The following is a 14277-nucleotide window of genomic DNA, read 5'->3' as shown; positions in this document are numbered from 1 at the left end:
AATGGATAAAGAAGATGTGGTACATGTATACAATGGAATATTACTCAGCCATAAAAAGGAATGGAATTGGGTCATATGTAGAGACGTGGATGGATCTAGAGACTGTCATATAGAGTGAAGTACGTCAGAAAGAGAAAAACAAATATCGTATATTAATGCATATATGTGGAACCTAGAAAAATGGTACAAATGAACCAGTTTGCAGGGCAGAAATAGAGACACAGATGCAGAGAACAAACGTATGGACACCAAGCGGGGGAAGTGGTGGGGTGGTTGGTGGTGGGATGAATTGGGAGATTGGGATTGACATATATACACTAATATGTATGAAATAGATAACTAATAAGAACCTGCTTTATAGAAAATAAATAACATAAAATTCAAAACAAAACAAAACATAAACCAAAAAAGACTCTTCCACTTCCTGAAGTTCTAATAAGCAAAACTGATGGAAATAAAGAAGTAGGTTTCTTTCAATAGTTTTTTTTTTTTTTTTTGTACAGAGAAATATATTTATTTATATGACATTTCCCTTGTTTCCTAGACCTTCTCTCTCTCTCCCTCTCTCTCTCTGTCTCTGTCTCTGGCTCTCTCTCTCTCATATTTTCTGTCTTCAAGAGAGAGCATACTCTGGAGGTCAATGTTGTGGGAAAATACAAACTGAGAAATCAGAAAAACCAAAGTTTATATCATTTGATAAAAATAGTAATAATACTTTACCAAATGGAAAACTCCATCAAATGAAATGTCACTCCAATCAGATGACTTACCTAAAAACAAGAGTGTTAGAAGAAAGTGAGAACTTAGTATTATATTCAACCCTCAATAGACTAGATTTCAAAAGACATGGCAGGTATCTTAAATTGATGGACTATCCAAAACGAACAAACTACACCAGGTCAGAAAACACTAATTTCTTCAGAAATGGTAATTAATGTTAGAAAGGAAATAGCAAACAGGGAGCAAAGGCAATGAAGAACGGAAGTGGCATCCACTTTCAAATCACTTGACTCTCATATATATTTTAAGAGGCCAGTTTTGAAAATGTGGACACATATGCGTATAAAGGCCATGGCTAAACTGTGGCCATATACGCATGTTACTTTCTCTCCCAAGACCTCTGGTTACTGTCTTAAAGAGAGACTGCCAAAGCTGCAAACTTTCAAATAATTTCACCTCATATGACTCAAGAAAAAGGTGCCACTCTATCAAGTGCTACTGTAATTTCCTCTGTTGATTTTCCTTCCCCCTTAACACTTAGATGTTTTGGCTGTTTGCTTTTTTTTTTTCCAAAGTGAACACTGATGTTCATGAAAGGTGCCAGATTAACAACCAGGGGAAATTAAGAGCTTGCTCTATCAAGAGAAAAGCCTCAGTGTAGTGGAGGTGATGAAAGTTTCCCCTATACTGTGCTTGCCTATGTATGTTAGCTCTGACCCATGGTCACCCCAGCTCTCCAGTTTTCACGGTCCATTAATGCCTTTGATTACTCACACTGTTAACGGGGGCAGGCAATCTTGTTCCTGCTTTTAATGCTATCATTATTATTACCACTACTGTGATCTCAAACTTCCTCAGAGAAATTATGTTGGAATTTATATTAGCCATTATTTTGTCTCAGGACAACAGGAAAATAAAATGAACTGAAGATAAATCTTATATTATTAAGTAATATTGCAGGTTTGGTTCAAATCCATTAATTTCTTCAAACAGGAGGCAAAATCTTGAGGGGTCAAATTGAAACAGGCCCTGCTACATTCAGTCACCTGCACTCAATCTGAATTCCCATTCAGGGACATTCTAATATTTAACGGCCACACATCTTTTATTTTTCTTTTGAGTCTACCATAAACCAGTCAACTTTATTATTCATTAGCAACTATGGTAAAGGTTTGGTGGATGTTGAGGCTAAAACTATTATCTATGAGATCTGGAAATCACTGTCAGTCAAACAGAGAAAAAGATCTCTTTCTTGTATTTATAGGTAGGTGTTCCAGGTTTCTGAATTGTCTGAGTATTTTGTAAGTACTGATCATTAATTAATCTCTCCTATATCCAGGGATCTATGAAATCATTTTGCTTCATCTAGTCAGTTATCCAACAACTATTTCGTGTTGGCACTTTCTGTGCTATGCTGGTTCTTCATGCAAAATATAAGGGCCAGAGCAAGACAATAATGCTTTTCCTATCTAGAGTTTATAACAATAAGGGAAACAAAGCCAACAAACACATGCAAAATATTAACGTAACAATGAAGTAATACACTGAATGCTGCTGACTAATAGACCAATAATTACTTGGTAATTATTTGAAATGATCACAGTATTAATCCCACAGTTTTTCCCTGTCTTTGCCTTTTTGTTAAAGACCAAATTCTCTGTAGCTAGAGTATCCATTTTGACATGGCTAGCATTTCCTATAATTTATAATCTCTAGAAGAGGTGGAGAATGAGAATTGCAGGGTACCAATGACTACAGCAAACACACAGTAACAATTAGATGAAGGGTGCCCTAACTGCATCTCATACGGAAGTCTTGGAAAATTTTTAGTTTGGGAACTTTGACTGATTTTTCCTTTGCCATGCACAGACTTTATCAAGTGAGTCCTTACAGTATTAAAACATTTGGCACTAGCTCAAGTCTATGCTATTGCTGGCAAGGGATCTAACTGGGAAAGAGGGGTGGAGTAGTTACCTTTATCAGGAAAGACCTTAACTTTATGGAAAAGCTCTTTCCTCCCCACTGCTTAAGTAGCTTTACTGAAAGACTTAAACCCAGATGTGAGAAGAGAGATTATCTCCAAGAGCAGCAGCAATTTATTGTAATTATGTTAGTACAAAGATTAGGAAGGTGGAAAATATTATGCTAACTTAGCAGATGAGAAGGGCAACACCCTGTATATAGGTCCCATGGCAAGGTTGTGCTAGGAAAATCAACTCTAACCCCTAAGTCCCAAGGAGGCCTCAGTTTCCCAAATTGCAAGAAAATCAGAACCTAACTACTTATAAAACCAATAAACCCATGGTAAGTAAATAACCAGTAGGTAGGAGGCCATGAGAATCTGCTCACCAACAGATATCAACCTATATCTGCCACTATTCCCCCAGTGGCCACCTCTTGCCAACTTCCTGTTGCCACCAGACAACTAATACATCTATCCCAATGATTCCTGTCAGCCCTATATAAGAAGTCATAACAGTGGCAGGCAAAGCAACAAGGTCCGTTATGCCTGTACAACACTCTAGCTCCCCTCAGTGAAGCACTTGTCTGATTTAAAGCACTTTGGAGGTTGGCCTTGTAACTAGAACAAAATCTGTATACATTCTGGACCAATTCTAGGCCTCAGCCACCCAAATGAGAATATATTTTGTCCCTAACTCCTTTCTGCATTGTATAATGGATCTCTTATCAGTTTCTCCTGACTGGACTTTTGCATCCTTCATAATTTGGTTTGTCACATTGCACCATCTTTTTATGGTGGGAGATGTATAAGCATGAATTTTCAGAATTTGATATTTCATACAAAATGGATCAGTGAACACAGCAAAAACTTTTTTGTGGACACAGCACTCTGCTCTACATGGTCTTCTAGCCAAACGAAAATTTCAGGCAATAAGACATTTTGATCTCTGTAAGCAAAAGATAAAAAGGCTAAATCTGAGAGACTCAACTTATTGACTCTCATGGTCATGAAGAGAAAAACAGGAAAAGTAATAAAGCCTTTAGAGCAGAAAACAATAGGTGATTTCTTCTTTTCTTTCCATTACAGAGAGCTGACAGTAGCCTAATGAATGTCAAGGACACAAGAAACATAGCAAGTCAGGGAAAATTATAGGTCATAGATGGTAAAAACCTCATATGAAAAATACTAGCTAAGGTGCTAAGAAAGCCAGTAAATACTGAAAAAGTTATGAAGATGAATATGCTCAGATTCTGGACAAAGGGTACATAAAACAAGAGCAGACAAAAATACTTTAAAAACAGATTTGTTTTTTGGTTTGTTTCTTGCAATGCACATTAGGCATAGCTCAATTTTCGGACTTTCCTGGTGGTCCAGTGGTTAAGAATCCATCTTGCAATGCAGGGGATGTTTGTTCGATCCCTGGTCAGGGAGCTAAGATCCCACATGTCACGGAGCAACTAAGCTTACACGCCACAACTAATGAGCCTGCGTGCCACAACTAGAGAGAAGCCCACACACTGCAACGAAGAGCCCATGCACCGCAACGAAAAATCCCACGTGCCACAACAAAGACCCGATGCAGCTAAAAAAATAAATAAATAAAAAAAAGATAGCTCAATTTCAAGAGCTTGCAGTGGTTTAGTAATCAAACAGCTCAAGACAATGCATCATGCTTCTACCTATGAAGAATGCTTGCTTACTTTGGCTGACATGCTGCAATTATTAATTTGGTTATCTGATTCAAAACACAGTCAGTAACATTTGTTCTTAGCTTTGATTTCTTCACTTAAGGAGCAAATTCTAGGAGTTACTATGCTCAGGGCTGAGTGAATCTCAAGTTGGAATTTTCTTATGGGAAGAGAAGTTATAAAATAAACAAGCTGAATTCTCATCGTTCCAAAGCTAAGCTTTAATAATATAAAATTAAAAGGGTAAAACTAAAATGTCTGGAATTTGAATGATGGATTCCATGACTATGTAGAAGAAATATTTTTTTAAAGGAGGCTTTAGAGCAGAAAATTACAGATGATCACCTCCTGAAAAGGGGTGAAAGGAGGGACTCAAATTGATCAACCTATGGGTAGTAGTGTTGATGATTATGGGGAAGGAGGAAAGAAATATGCCAATGAATGTTCTCAAGGGAAGTACATAACTTGAAGAAATTTACAGATTATTTAGGGAAATGAGCTATACAAAGGTAACAATCAAAGACAACAAAAACAAAATTTAAATAAGAGTCAAAGAACAGATGAGGGCTGAGGAAGAGATTAGTTCGGGTTAGTTCCTGAGGTTATCTCAATAGGGGCAGTGGAATTGGAGGCAGCCTCTCTTACTGCCCCTACCCCTAGCACTTCCTCAATATGCCTACATCCCACACAGTTTATAACCACACCAAATGGTTTTACCAAAAGAGCTATGTCTAAGGGCTTTCTGGTTTAAGATTTTAGGTCTTTTTAGAAACTAGGAAACTTGCTTCCCTCTTTTCTATACACTTCAATTCTATTTCGTACCAAATTGCTTTTTTCTTTTCTACTATTCTCCATTCTAGTTCTGGTGTGTCAGGGTTGAAAAAGCAGTGGTGAAGGTGGGAATGAATGGAACACAGCTGGCCTGTGGAAAAAGGACTGTGAGTAGGAAGCAGCTGCATTTTGGAGGCAAGAAGAACAAAGAATTAGGATCTTCAAAGCTAAGGAAAGCTTCTCCCTGTGTTCTTCCCTCCTTTCACCTCTTCCCCTTCCTGGGAAATGATAGAAATTTCACAAAACATACAGCCTTTCTGAATTCATAACAACCTCCTTTTCCTCATACCCAAGTGTGTTTAACTTATTACTACTGCTAACATTTTGCATGTACTTTGTATTAAAATTTTTCTCCTAGGAGTTTCAAAGAGGTTTATAAATTTTCATTAAAACAAATATGCCTGGGCATATTTTTATATTAATAAAATTTAACTTTAGAATAATGAGAATTCTGTTTGTTAAAATATTATTTTTCCAGAATTTGGTTTATTATACCACACACATATTTCCTAGACCAGTGGTTCTTAAATTTTAGGCTTCATAAGAATCCTCAGGGGCACTTATTAATATGCATATTCTTGTGCCACATCTGATCATGGATTTATATTTGGTTGGTCCAGAGTGAGGCCCTGGAATCTACATTTTTAATAAGCACCCAAGGGGATTCTTATACACATACAGTGGGGGTAGAGGGGCCCCACTGAGACCCTGTCCTAATTGGGGCATCCCAGCCTCCCAGCTTCAACTTTCCCAAGGGAGCTTATTTCTTAGGGGTGGTAGTCAAGCATTCTCCTGTAGTCCACACTGAATAGTGAGTCAAAAATACAAAGTGAGCAATCTGAGAGAAAGAAAATGATCAACAAGATTTCACTTTTAACAATGCAAGGTGCTATTAGCTACACAAACACAGGAAAGAAAGGGAGGTGCCCTGGTTTTAACTTCACTTCCTTGAATATGATGAGGTTTGGTATTATGAATGAGTTGGTTTTCTATTCATGAGAGTTGAACCTTTACTGGCTCTCCAGTTATGTATGCTGCATTCTGGCACTCTTTTCCCTAACTCAATGAGAGCCTTGCAGAGCCAGCTTTGATTTCCCAAACTGCAAGCAAATTGGAACCTAACTACTTAGAAAAGCAATTGTGTGAAATCTATGTGCAACGGGTACGAGGCTATGAGAACCCGTTTGTCAATAGACACCAATGACTTCCTGCCTCTACTTCCTCAGATGCTGTCTCTTGCCCACCAGCACCACACGGGGACTCTCAGATAAGCTCAGAAGCCAGAATTCTTCTTGAGGACACTATGTACTTCTGCTTTTAACCTCCAAATCCTACCTTTTAAAAGGTACTACTGTCACCCAGCCCTGGTCCTCAGACCTGAATTCTGTGACCCCATGCCCTGTCTTCCTGTTGAGCCATTCTTGGAATCGTGATATCCTGCTGACTACTCTGACCTAATATTAGATGATGTTTAACTCCTTGTATCTTGCGTCTGACCTTATGGTTTTGATCACAACAGTTCTCTCAAAGGTCACCAGTGGCTAAATTCAGTAGTGTTTTCTTAGTCCTCTCTCTCTCTCCACCAATCTGTTGAGTGACCCCATCACACTTTTCCTTCCATTGATTCTCCTCCCTTGGTGTCAGCGACAACACAATTCTCTTGACAACACAATTCTCTTATGGACATAGTGAGCATCTGATCTGCTTGGTATTAATCCTCCCAACCTAGTACAACACACAGAAAATGAAAGATATGCTTAGTCACCAATATGTACAATGTTGTTGAGCCCAAGACAGTTTCAGTTCAACCTAAACAAAAATTCCCTGCCTAATTATACACAAGCCAATGTCAACCTAGAGGAGTTGCATTTTACTTGGGATTTAGGTTTGTTAAAGAATATGTAAGAAAAAAAAAATAGTTGTGTCAAAATTACCTTGAAAATCCCCTAGGAAGGCCCCATGCTGGAAGCCAGCATACTGTCTCTCAGTAGGCCCAACCCAGGCAGGTTTTTCTTCCTGCATTGGTATACATGACTATGTCTTTGGAATAGTTGGCTTGTATTTGAGGTGCAGGTTATACAAAACAGGACACTGAGCATGGCAAGATACTCACCCTGAGAGGCAACATGGGAACAGACGTGGACTGAGAAAAAACAATATACATTTCAGGTTCACTCCTGCACATAGACTCATTGACTATAACTTATAACCTGAGTAGACTTGTCTGCACAATGTAAATTACTATTTCTCCTCTTTTTATGTTCATTTGCTGAGCAGGTGTAGTTGAATTCATGCAAATTTAGTGTTTGTATGATGCAACTCCACCAAAGAATTTGAGTGGTTGTTTCAATAAATATACATACGCCTATTCTCTTGACTTATAGTATCCCAAGGATAAAGAACAGAGGCAGATACTAAATCAAGTATGAATATCAACTAGAGTGAACTGGACTTTTTTCTTGCAAAAAACTTTTTGATTACATAAATCAAAGACATTTGTGATGTAGTGGAAAATGTACTGTACTTGGTGCCAAGAGACCAGGATTCCAATCCCAATTCCACCACATATTAGTTAGGTGAAATGGACCAGTGTCCTCACCTCTAAAATGGGTACAAGTAGTAACTGCTTTGAGGTCTACAAGAAAAAGTGTAAAGTATGCATGTGTCACTGACACAGGTAGGCACTTGCTATAGGTTTGTTTGCTGTGAATTTGTTGAACTGAAACTGAGAGACAAAATAATATAACCATGTAAGGAAGAAAACTATCAGAGTCGACGTTATGGTGCACATAGTAAGTACTATGTCAGTATTTAATGAACCAAGTTGAGAGAGATATCAAGCTGATTTGACCAAGTCAATATATAATTTTCCTATTCTAACATTCTTTTATTTTCTCCACATGGTCATCGGTACAAAGTCCACTTATGGCTTCATAAACATGGGCTCAAAACAAAAGTGCTTCTAATCAGATTTGGCAAGAAAAGGAGAGAAACATAGGGTGAGATAAGTGTAAGGCTACAGTGCTGAGTAACAAGGATGGCGGTGCCTCAGTACGAGTCACACAGACACGGAGCAGTACACAGCCAGAGATAATTCACAGGTAAATGCTGCATGAGCCATTACATCATCCCTCCTTTGCCCTTTCTTCATCAATCACGCCGCCTGGACTCTGATGCAACCTAGCAAGAATGTCTGATTTGCAGACAGCAGACAGAGCCTTAGAACACACACATACTCATCATAGAGAGCAATATGAACCCAACTAAAGCTTCTGGCATTTCCTTTTGTTTAAATCATGCTTTAAAGGGGAAGTCTTTTTTTTTTAATATTTATTTTTTTGGCTGTGCTGGGTCTTAGTTGCGGCACAGGGGATCTTCGTTGCCTCATTCGGGATCTTCCTCACAGCATGTGGGAACATTTTTCTTAGTTGTGGCATGCGAACTCTTAGTTGTGGCATGTGGGCTCTTACATGCGGCATGTGGGATCTAGTTCCCTGACCAGGGATCGAACCTGGGCCCCCTGCATTGGGAGTGTGGAGCCTTAGCCACTGGACCACCAGGGAAGTCCCCAAGGGGAAGTCTTATGGGGGGGATGTATAACTATAGGTTATGCCATCTGGTCTGATGCCTCAAGGACTAGGCTTCATCATTTTGGACAAGTCACTCCAGGTCTATAGGCCCTTTCCACATCTGTACAAGTAGATGATCATCAAGGTCCCTTCCAGTTCTGTAATTTCATCATTAAAAATTCAGGCCAATCACACCCATACAATGGGCAGATAAACATTTAGTTGTATAAGTCAGCTTTATTTATTCTCAGCTATACAGGTCATTCAAATATTTGGCTACCTCCATCCCCACACTGCATTACTGAAAGAGTGTGTAGCTATGTACAAATCTTGTTAAAGCAGAAAAAAGTGGCAGGTAGGAACTGTTGGTTCTAGAAAATGTGAATGTTCATAACTGAGGTTATAGGGACACTCTAGTCTAAATCACAGAAGCATAAAAGCAAATACTCATTAGGGGATATAATGCATTAACACCTATTTTTCTGTAGAGGCAATGAATTGAACAATAAAGAAGATTCACAAGGGATGCAAACAAGAAAAATGGGTACAAAAGGGGTACTCTAGCCTCCAAATAATTCAAATTTAAGATGGATGTTGTAACCCTAACTTGAAACCAAATGCAGGGCCAGTATGTACATGATTTAGTCAAGAGTTATCAGTTTGTGAGTTCACATACCACCAGTCCAAACAGACCAATTAGAGACTCATTAGAGACCAATCCAAGGCAAAGAGGAGGTGGCTGGCTCCTGGTAAGCCTGTCCTGCCATAATGCTTTCCACCTGTCATGGCACCATTTCCAAGCTGGCCAATGCAAACATTTAAAGACTTATCACTGCAAGATTTTTGATCGAATCTCCAAAGAGGGGCATTTCCAACAAAACTTGGGATTGGGGAAAATAGGCAAGTCCAGCGGAGATGAAAACCAAAGGCTCTGTAGTGCTTCCCTCACAGCTGACACCGTGAGGGGTCCCTTACCTTGCATGCTGAGTGGCTGGGGCAGGGGGTCACCCCATTGGACCTGGTGCAGCATTCAGCAAAGCGCACAGCCCTTTAATTGGGCTGTAAATAATTTATGAAGCTTGGCTGCAAAGACAGGGCAGACTGGTTTAAATTCAAAGGATCCATCCTACAGGTATTCTGAAAACCCTGGCCACCTCTGTAACAAGTACTGTTCCCCTTGGTAAGGGAGAGAATAGAAAGGGAGAATATGTGACCTGCCTGACAGGAAGACAGGACCCAGCTAGATGCAACATGCCTCTCCACTCCTTTCCTATCCTATCGCTCACGAATGCTCTGGCAGATTTCCTTGCTAAAAAAGCAAACAGACATAACAGTCCACTCTTTCTTTAGCTAGAAATGTAAAACCCCAGAACAATCGACACATTTTTTTTAAAAGATTTTTTTGATGTGGACCATTTTTAAAGTCTTTATTGAATTTGTCACAACATTGCCTCCGTCCTATGTCTTTGTCCTCTGGCTCCAAGGTATGTGGCATCCCAGCTCCCCGACCAGGGATCGAAACTGCACCCCCTGCATTGGAGGGCGAAGTCTCAACCACTGGATGGCCAGGGAACTCTCATCATCAACACATTTTTATACACTGGGCTCATGTGGTTTATTCTGATTGCTTACTGATTGTATAATCTTTCTGATCAACTAGGGCAGAAGTCAGCCAACTTTTCCCCCCAAGAGCCAGATAGTAAATATTTTAGATTTTGTGGGCTATATGTTTTCTGTCGCAACTGCTCACCTCTACCGTTACAGCACAGAAGCAGCTATAGACAATAAGTAAATGAATGAGCATAGCTTGTTATTTATAAACACAGGTGAATGGTTAGCTTTGGCCTGCATGGTTCACTGATCCCTGAACTAGTATGTTTCCAAAGAGCTCAACTGTGATAAAGTGAGAAGGTACTACCAAACGTATCATCCCTTAAAACAATTTAAATCTAAGCCTCAATTTTGGGAGAACTAACTTGTAAAATAATCTTCATTAATAGTAGGTACAATAAAAACCCATTTTCAGGAAGTGTGTATGTGTATGTGTGTGTGTGTGTGTGTGTGTAAAATACAGGGTGATTCAAAAGCAATTGAACACTTTCAGAAATTTATCACTCAGTAACTAGGATTTTTTACGAAAATGTAGTTTGCACTAAATTGTCAGGTTACCCTTACAGGTGTCTTGCCAAAGGGCAACTCCAAGCTTTAACTGCAAGTTTATATACATCATAGTTACTGAGTAATACGTTTTTGAAAGTGTTCAATTCTGTTTTATTCAGCCTGTATATTATCTGTGTACATACCGTAAAATACTTTAAATGATAAACACTAAACTATAAACAACGGTTACTCCTGGAGAATGGGGGTTAAAAGTTTCACTTTTAGCTGTGTTGCTTGAATTTTTAACAAGGATACAGTAAGTCCCCTACATAAGAACACGTTCCATTCCAAGAGACGTTCATAAGTCCTATTTGTTCATAAGTCCAACGAAGTTAGCCTAGGTACCCAACTAACACAGTTGGCTATAAAGTACTGCACTGTAATAGGTTTATAATACTTTTCACACAAATAATACATTAAAAACAGACAAACACAAAAAGTAAAGAAAACATTTAAATCTTATAGTACAGTAGTACAGCACAACAGCTGGCATATAGGGGCTGGCATCAAGTGAACAGGCAAGAAGAGTTACTGACTGGAGGAGGGAGAGGAGGTGGGAGATGGTAGAGCTGAAGGATCGCCAGCAATAGGAGACGGAGGGCAAGCTGCCATGTCACTCACGTCTGATAGTGATGGCAAACGTTCTGGTTTCTTGCTGGAACCAGATGCACGTTCACAACTTTGAAAGTTCGCAACTTGAAGGTTCGTATATAGGGGACTTACTGTATATTACTTAGTGAATATAAAGGCGTTTCGTTTTTCTCTTGTAAAGAAGTGGTAAGGGTAGGCAATCTTTGGCACTGCAACTTAAAACATCTACTGAAGGCGAGCTGTGACTCTTCTAACAGTAGATGCCAATAAATATCTCATGAAGTTCCTAACCTAGTAAGAAGACAGATAATAAACAAGAAAATCCATAAATACAGAAGTTATTTTCAGATTATGGTGTAAGTGCTCTGAGCCACAGGGTAATGGGGACGGCCCACTGAAAAGCTGACATTTAGGTAGAGACCTGAAGGATAAGAAGGAGGCAGTCACGTGAAGTAAATTCCAGGCTAAGTGTAAGGTTTTCTGGCCTGAACTGTAGGTCAAATCCTGGTTAAACATTAAAATCAACTTGGGCACTTTCAAAAAATACTGATGACTGGGCCCTGCTGCAGGTCAGTAACTCTCTGGAGGTGGAGCTGGGTATTGCCCTCCCTTTCTTTAAAGCCAGGACTGAGAACCACTGTTCTAGAGTCTAGACACTTTTATGTTAGCATGAACAGAGGCCTTCAGAGATTAGAGGGAATAAAACTATGGGTGAAACTGAACTATTAACTTTTAGAATGGTGTGGGACTTTTTTTTGTTTTAATCTAGTAAGATTAACTGGATGTATTGTTTAGTGATGGGATGACGGCCTGGGGATTCTCCCCTCACCGAGCAAGAGACCACAGAAACACAGAGATCTTTTCATTGGGACCTTTTGCCTGAGCTTCTGGCAAACTGTAAAGCAAATGAACCATCAAGTGACAGACTTCTTGGATGTATTTAGCAAAGGGCTGACTGAAACGGCTAGACCCTGAGCTCCTCCCCAAAGGCTAACAGATTCAAAACTGGCTGAACCGCAAAAAGAAGTTCCCATGGCAAGGGTTTATCCTACACAGTGTAAGGATATACACATTCTCATATTCATACACTCCCATTCACCCAACTCTAAATAAAGTTGGTAATAGATGACAAAGAGAGTAAGGATCACTGGAATTTGTTGATCATCTTCTAAATAATTTTGGGCAGTTGTTGCAATTTTCTTTCATTCACCTATCCATCCATCCATCCAACATACACCTACCACTGCACACCTACTCTGTATTTCCCACTGTGGTGCATGGGATATACATGTCTCCCATTCCAGTGGGAAACACAAGTAATAATCACAGAAGATGGTAATATGTGCTACGAGACAGTGTTCCTGTTCTTCCTCCCTGCTACTTCTGTAGTTTGCTTCTCTTCTACAGTGCAGAACTTAACCACACTTTCTATAATTTGCTTAAATATGTTTTCTCAACTAGAGGTCCTTAAAAAACAAGGGCTGTCTTACTCTGTATTCTCAATACTAAATATAATTCATGGCATAAAGTGGCATTCAACAACTGTAAATTGAATCAAATGTATATATATTTGATCAAGTCATATTATTATATAATATAGATATATACATTATACAGTGGAAGAAGGGCCTATGGGAGCCAGGGAAGGCTTCACAGAGGAGTGATATCTGAGAAAAACCTTAAAGGACGAACCAAAAATCTTCTGGTGGAGGTTTCCTCTGGGTGTGTGTTTGGACTTTGTTCCAAAGGCAGTGGAGAACTACTGAAAGTTTCTAAGCTGATGGGAAAGGTTTTGTGTTAGAATCAGATTTGATTTTAAGAATCATTTCTCTGAAAGCATTGTGGGAAGCGAATAGGAGGCTGGGAAAGCAGTAAGTCCGGGGGCAGGGAGGGTGAATAGGGAGGCTGTGATATTGCCTTGCTGGCAAAGAAGAATCCAGAGCAATTCAGGATGTTGAACTAACTGGCACGATGTAGCTGGCTGGACTCCATGGCATGTGTTTTGTGTACCTATCTCACTTCTGAGTTCATCTATTTTTCTTGTGCTTATTTCTCTTTTGCCCAGATCCCCTCCTTTACTAACACTGTGGGAGAAATTATTCTGTCCTGCCCTACTATATATATTGTTGAGCTAACTTAAATCTTTTGTGAAATATGGTGGAGACATATACGTACCAATCAATTAGATGCGGTGGTTTAGGGAGAGAGAAGTTTTGGCTTTCTGCAAGAATGATAGGAGAATGGTGGGGCTGTTAGCCAAAGCATGGACTAGTACAGGAGAGTGCTGGTTTGGGAGATAATGAGTTCCATTTGGGCATTCAAGAGAGCTGGCCAGAAATCAGCTGGAAATAATGGCTAGAGCTCAGAAAGTGTGAGACACAGGTTTGGAAATTGGCAGCATATACATCATTGCTGAAGCCAGTGGTGTGCTATTAAACTAGCTCTCAGAAAATAAAACAAAAATCCCCCCCGCCTGATTTGTAGCATTTGCCTATTTCTGTGGCATACATACTCCCACCTTGGCCAATTTCAAGACCAAGATGATGGTCACTGAACAAAAAGTTGAGAAGAGATGTGCACAACTGGTTCTTAGGAACTGGCTCTAACGTACCACTGGCTGAAGCCAAAGATGAACAAAATTATCCAGGGACAAAATGAAGAGTAAGAGAGTTGGGAATAAAACCCTGGGAAGTACAGACATTTATGAGATGGACAGAAGATGAGCCATCAAAGGGGCTTAAGAAAAAGCAGACAT

The 14277-nt window shown here is 39.5% G+C and overlaps 1 protein-coding gene across 3 annotated transcripts in view; it reads right to left on the bottom strand.

Moving 5' to 3' along the window:
- CMSS1 (cms1 ribosomal small subunit homolog) overlaps positions 1-14277 on the bottom strand; it is a 383286-nt gene that overhangs the window by 173323 nt on the left and 195686 nt on the right. Inside the window, exon 2 of one of the 3 annotated variants that reach the window (XM_089910452.1) lies at positions 721-770. The exons of the other annotated variants lie outside the window; for them this stretch is intronic. The gene's annotated coding sequence lies outside the window, so the exon portion shown is untranslated. The remainder of the gene's footprint in view (positions 1-720; positions 771-14277) is intronic. 3 annotated transcript variants of the gene reach the window in all.

This window comes from Delphinapterus leucas, chromosome 4 (assembly GCF_059928025.1).
Source record: "Delphinapterus leucas isolate spDelLeu-1000000601 "Yukka" chromosome 4, BTC_Dleu_Yukka2, whole genome shotgun sequence".
In the NCBI taxonomy this organism is placed as follows: domain Eukaryota; kingdom Metazoa; phylum Chordata; class Mammalia; order Artiodactyla; family Monodontidae; genus Delphinapterus; species Delphinapterus leucas.
Note: the sequence above shows the minus strand (reverse complement) of the source record. Positions and strands in the feature narration are given on the sequence as shown.